At 46.3% G+C, this 6,298-nt stretch overlaps 4 non-coding genes across 4 annotated transcripts; all 4 read left to right on the top strand.

Moving 5' to 3' along the window:
• Positions 1 to 371: 371 nt before the first annotated feature.
• LOC130399844 (5S ribosomal RNA) lies at positions 372 to 490 on the top strand. Its single transcript, XR_008902341.1, has one exon. It is a non-coding gene; the product is annotated as a 5S ribosomal RNA (ribosomal RNA).
• A 529-nt stretch (positions 491 to 1,019) lies between these two features.
• Positions 1,020 to 1,139, top strand: LOC130394127 (5S ribosomal RNA). Its single transcript, XR_008897316.1, has one exon. It is a non-coding gene; the product is annotated as a 5S ribosomal RNA (ribosomal RNA).
• A 654-nt stretch (positions 1,140 to 1,793) lies between these two features.
• LOC130395312 (5S ribosomal RNA) lies at positions 1,794 to 1,912 on the top strand. Its single transcript, XR_008898383.1, has one exon. It is a non-coding gene; the product is annotated as a 5S ribosomal RNA (ribosomal RNA).
• A 3,730-nt stretch (positions 1,913 to 5,642) lies between these two features.
• Positions 5,643 to 5,761, top strand: LOC130394977 (5S ribosomal RNA). Its single transcript, XR_008898084.1, has one exon. It is a non-coding gene; the product is annotated as a 5S ribosomal RNA (ribosomal RNA).
• Positions 5,762 to 6,298: the final 537 nt, after the last annotated feature.

Raw genomic sequence — 6,298 nt, forward strand, 5'->3', positions numbered from 1 at the left:
ACTGCCAGCAGGGAGCACCAGAGAGCTGAACCGACAAGTGTACATTTCTTAAACTTTCACCAACACAAACACGCACGCTCACTTCAGATCATGGGAGGACGTCAAAAAATCACCACCCATTCTCTGAAACTTTAACCGTTAACCTTGGTTCAAACATTTAACATCACACTCACACGCAGTGTATTTCAGATAATTAATGAATTCAGATGTCACAATGATCGTTTACATGGATAAGGAGTCCTACTGAATCAATTACTGCCGTTTATATCTAACTAATGATTGTTTTTGTAAGAGTGTAACGTCGAGCCTCAGCAGCTTTCTCACTCCTTATGTGCTACTGTATAAAACCTGGTTTTGCGCCTGCGCTAATTGCTTACGGCCATACCACCCTGAACACGCCCGATCTCGTCTGATCTCGGAAGCTAAGCAGGGTCGGGCCTGGTTAGTACTTGGATGGGAGACCGCCTGGGAATACCAGGTGCTGTAAGTTTTTTCTTTTTCAACTCGAGCTCATTGACTCCGTGGCCTACCGTGGCGTACCGTGACCTGATGTTTACTGCCAACCGCTTTGGAGGATTTAAGCAACATACAAAAACTGACAACGTCTCTCAAAACTATTTTTGTGAAACATGAGGACAGTATAGTGATACTGCCAGCAGGGAGCACCAGAGAGCTGAACCGACAGTTGTACATTTCTTAAACTTTCACCAACACAAACACGCACGCTCACTTCAGATCATGGGAGGACGTCAAAAAATCACCACCCATTCTCTGACACTTTAACCGTTAACCTTGGTTCAAACATTTAACATCACACGCACACGCAGTGTTTTTCAGATAATTAATGAATTCAGATGTCACAATGATGGTTTACATGGATAAGGAGTCCTACTGAATCAATTACTGCCGTTTATATCTAACTAATGATTGTTTTTGTAAGAGTGTAACGTCGAGCCTCAGCAGCTTTCTCACTCCTTATGTGCTACTGTATAAAACCTGGTTTTGCGCCTGCACTAATTGCTTACGGCCATACCACCCTGAACACGCCCGATCTCGTCTGATCTCGGAAGCTAAGCAGGGTCGGGCCTGGTTAGTACTTGGATGGGAGACCTCCTCAGAAGCCCAGGTTGCTGTAAGTAGTGACGGGTGTCACCAAAAGAAAAAAAAACACGCCCGATCTCGTCTGATCTCGGAAGCTAAGCAGGGTCGGGACTGGATAGTACTTGGATGGGAGACCGCCTGGGAATACCAGGTGCTGTAAGTTTTTTCTTTTTCAACTCGAGCTCATTGACTCCGTGGCCTACCGTGGCGTACCGTGACCTGATGTTTACTGCCAACCGCTTTGGAGGATTTAAGCAACATACAAAAACTGACAACGTCTCTCAAAACTGTTTTTGTGAAACATGAGGACAGTATAGTGATACTGCCAGCAGGGAGCACCAGAGAGCTGAACCGACAGTTGTACATTTCTTAAACTTTCACCAACACAAACACGCACGCCCACTTCAGATCATGGGAGGACGTCAAAAAATCACCACCCATTCTCTGACACTTTAACCGTTAACCTTGGTTCAAACATTTAACATCACACGCACACGCAGTGTATTTCAGATAATTAATGAATTCAGATGTCACAATGATCGTTTACATGGATAAGGAGTCCTACTGAATCAATTACTGCCGTTTATATCTAACTAATGATTGTTTTTGTAAAAGTGTAACGTCGAGCCTCAGCAGCTTTCTCACTCCTTATGTGCTACTGTATAAAACCTGGTTTTGCGCCTGCACTAATTGCTTACGGCCATACCACCCTGAACACGCCCGATCTTGTCTGATCTCGGAAGCTAAGCAGGGTCGGGCCTGGTTAGTACTTGGATGGGAGACCGCCTAGGAATACCACGTGCTGTAAGCATTTTCTTTTTCAACTCGAGCTCATTGCCTCCGTGGCCTACCGTGGCGTACCGTGACCTGATGTTTACTGCCAACCGCTTTGGAGGATTTAAGCAACATACAAAAACTGACAACGTCTCTCAAAACTATTTTTGTGAAACATGAGGACAGTATAGTGATACTGCCAGCAGGGAGCACCAGAGAGCTGAACCGACAGTTGTACATTTCTTAAACTTTCACCAACACAAACACGCACGCTCACTTCAGATCATGGGAGGACGTCAAAAAATCACCACCCATTCTCTGACACTTTAACCGTTAACCTTGGTTCAAACATTTAACATCACACGCACACGCAGTGTATTTCAGATAATTAATGAATTCAGATGTCACAATGATCGTTTACATGGATAAGGAGTCCTACTTAATCAATTACTGCCGTTTATATCTAACTAATGATTGTTTTTGTAAGAGTGTAACGTCGAGCCTCAGCAGCTTTCTCACTCCTTATGTGCTACTGTATAAAACCTGGTTTTGCGCCTGCACTAATTGCTTACGGCCATACCACCCTGACGCCCCCTACAGTGTCGGAGTACGTAGTGTTTTTTTGGACAGCCGCATGGTAAATTGTTTGTTCTGGTGGAGAGAATTTTGGAGTGTTGCTATCTGGTCTAACAACCCAGTTATTTTGTGTTTTTTTTCGTCCCCCGCAGTCATAGACTGTTGGGGGATCGCCCTGAGTTATTATATATATACTTTTCCGGTCATTTTTGTTTGTTTGCAACGGTGGAGGCGAGAATGATCCGGGGCCTAGCTTCGGCGAAGCCACCGGGCGAAATGAGTGCCGGCGGGCAGCGAGCTGGAGGGACGGTGAATGGAGCAGGACTTGAGGTGGAGGAGGACGGAAAAGCTGGCGGGTTGCGAGGAGGAAGGAGTGTTGCGGAGGAGTCGGGAGGAGAAAGGAGAGAAGGAGAGAGCGGGGGAGATGGGAACGGCAAGGCGGCTGGAGGCGGGCAAGAGCAGGTGGCTGGTGGAGAAACAGTGGACGGGATTAAGAAGGTAGAGCGCATGTATGAGAGGAGGCTCACGGTTTGCGTGGAGCAGTGCGGGGACATTATACCCATAGGAGAATTAATGAAGGCTATGGCGGTCGTGTGCGGAGAAATCAGGGCCTGTAGGGTGCTGGCCCTCGGGAAGCTGGAGGTGACGGTGTGCGGAGAGAGGGGGAAGGACCGTCTGCTCGATGGGTTTAAAATACACAACACTAGGATTATTGCCAGAGAACTATGTAATGACGAGCTGGTGGTTTCCTTTCTTACCCTGCCAGCATACATTTCTGATGCGGAAATCCTGGATAAACTAAGTGGGTGGGGAGTCCGGGCGCTTTCGTCCATCAAGAGGAGGATGTGGCCGGGCACCAATATTGCCGATGGTACAAGGATTGTACGGGTCAAATTTAATGAGCTCGTGCAATCCTTGCCATATTCCACTAAATTCAATACCGCAACGGGTGTTGAATACTTTAGAGTAATCCACGACCGCCAGATGAAGGTTTGCAGGAGCTGTATGCAGCCGGGCCACATCCTGCGTGAGTGCCCGGATTTTACCTGCCATAATTGTGGATGCCAGGGCCACTACGCTCGGGAGTGTGCCACTGGGGTGGCAAAGTGTCTGACATGCCGGAGGAGAGAGAGAGACTGTATATGCCCGGTGGAGAAGGAGGCGGAGGAGGACGGCGGCGAGCTGGATGGTGACGAACCGGGGGCGCCGGATGACGGTGGTGGTGAGGACGAGGAGGAGGGCATGGGCGCGAGCATGGACCGGGACGGTGTCTCTGGGGGGGAAGAATTCCCCACGTTGCTGGAGGAGGAGCTCACCTCGGGCCAGCCTGCGGACCTGAGGGGAGAGCGGAGCGAGGGCCTGCCGCGGCGGCAGGGAGACAGGAGCGTGAGAGGCAGAGGTGAAAGACGGGAAGGGGTAAGAATGTTTGGGGATGGGACGGGGAAAACTGTACTTAATATGACTTGGGGCAATGATGAGGTGGTTGAGAGTGGGGATTTTGTTGATAATACTGTGAGGGAGGGGAGCTCGGGGAGTGATATGGACATGGAGGAGCTAAGGGAGGCGAAAAAAAGGCTGTCCGCAAAGCAAAAAACGGAGGGGAGTGGGAAGAAGAATAAGAATTGTTAATTTTTTTGATGAAGGTTATTGTGCTAGCTGGCTCTTTTTCGTTGGTTTTTCCTTATTTTATTTTTTATTATTTATGGCTTTGGTTATTTTTTCCCTGAATGCGAACGTTATGAGAACTGAATATAAAAGAAATGCCATATTGGAAAGAGTTGCGAGCTAGTGGAATTCTGGGGAAAAATCAAGGGGCTGCTGGGAGGGTGCAGTGTGGGAGACTGCTGGGTAGAACGGGGGTGGGAATTGTCTGTACTCTTGGGAGTGAGTAGGAAATATAGAAATTGGAAAATGATCAATATGATCTTTGGATTCGCAAGGAGGGCGATTTTTAACAGACGCGATTTTGCGCTGTATGAAAGGAGAAAGTTGGATGCATGGAGGCTGTTTGTGAATGAATGGAAAAGACACTTACGAATGCTGTATGTTGTGGACGAGGCTTTGTTTGTGAGTATGTTTGTAGAGAGCGCGGGAGTATGTGGTGTGAATGAGAATGGAATTGTATGGATGACTGAGCAGGGCACCGTTTGGGGTTGATTTGGGTGGTTTAAAGGGGGTGGCTTATTTTTGGAGGTGGGAGAGTGGGGGGTTTTTTGTGGGATTTTGGTTTTGTGTGGTTTTTTCGAATGAGGGGTGGTTTAATTTTGTGGGTAAATGGTCGAGGTTAAAATAATCTGTGTTTGGCTATTCGGTTTGTGCTTTGGGATTGAGGGGCGGTTTAATTTCGAGGGTAAGTGTATTCGGGAAAAGATATTGCTTTTGCTGTGTTGTTCTTATTTTAATTTAAAAGAGAAAGTGTGCTTAGTTAATTGTTTGTGCGGTTTCTGAGGGTGGTTTAATTTGTGGGACTGTTTTTCATTTACTTTTATTTGATATACGTATAAATGAATGTGTAATTGTATAAAATTGAATCTATTTTTGATAATAAAAAACAAAAAAAAAAAAACACGCCCGATCTCGTTTGATCACGGAAGCTAAGCAGGGTCAGGCCTGGTTAGTACTTGGATGGGAGACCGCCTGGGAATACCAAGTGCTGTAAGCTTTTTCTTTTTCAACTCGAGCTCATTGCCTCCGTGGCCTACCGTGGCGTACCGTGACCTGATGTTTACTGCCAACCGCTTTGGAGGATTTAAGCAACATACAAAAACTGACAACGTCTCTCAAAACTGTTTTTGTGAAACATGAGGACAGTATAGTGATACTGCCAGCAGGGAGCACCAGAGAGCTGAACCGACAGTTGTACATTTCTTAAACTTTCACCAACACAAACACGCACGCTCACTTCAGATCATGGGAGGACGTCAAAAAATCACCACCCATTCTCTGACACTTTAACCGTTAACCTTGGTTCAAACATTTAACATCACACGCACACGCAGTGTATTTCAGATAATTAATGAATTCAGATGTCACAATGATCGTTTACATGGATAAGGAGTCCTACTGAATCAATTACTGCCGTTTATATCTAACTAATGATTGTTTTTGTAAAAGTGTAACGTCGAGCCTCAGCAGCTTTCTCACTCCTTATGTGCTACTGTATAAAACCTGGTTTTGCGCCTGCACTAATTGCTTACGGCCATACCACCCTGAACACGCCCGATCTCGTCTGATCTCGGAAGCTAAGCAGGGTCGGGCCTGGTTAGTACTTGGATGGGAGACCGCCTGGGAATACCAGCTGCAGTAAGCTTTTTCTTTTTCAACTCGAGCTCATTGCCTCCGTGGCCTACCGTGACCTGATGTTTACTGCCAACCGCTTTGGAGGATTTAAGCAACATACAAAGACTGATGACGTCTCTCAAAACTATTTTTGTGAAACACGAGGACAGTATAGTGATACTGCCAGCAGGGAGCACCAGAGAGCTGAAACGACAGTTGTACATTTCTTAAACTTTCACCAACACAAACACGCACGCTCACTTCAAATCATGGGAGGACGTCCAAAAATCACCACCCATTCTCTGACACTTTAACCGTTAACCTTGGTTCAAACATTTAACATCACACGCACACGCAGTGTATTTCAGATAATTAATGAATTCAGATGTCACAATGATCGTTTACTTGGATAAGGAGTCCTACTGAATCAATTACTGCCGTTTATATCTAACTAATGATTGTTTTTGTAAAAGTGTAACGTCGAGCCTCAGCAGGTTTCTCACTCCTTATGTGCTACTGTATAAAACCTGGTTTTGCGCCAGCACTAATTGCTTACGGCCATACCACC

This window comes from Gadus chalcogrammus, chromosome 12 (genome assembly GCF_026213295.1).
Source record: "Gadus chalcogrammus isolate NIFS_2021 chromosome 12, NIFS_Gcha_1.0, whole genome shotgun sequence".
NCBI lineage: Eukaryota > Metazoa > Chordata > Actinopteri > Gadiformes > Gadidae > Gadus > Gadus chalcogrammus.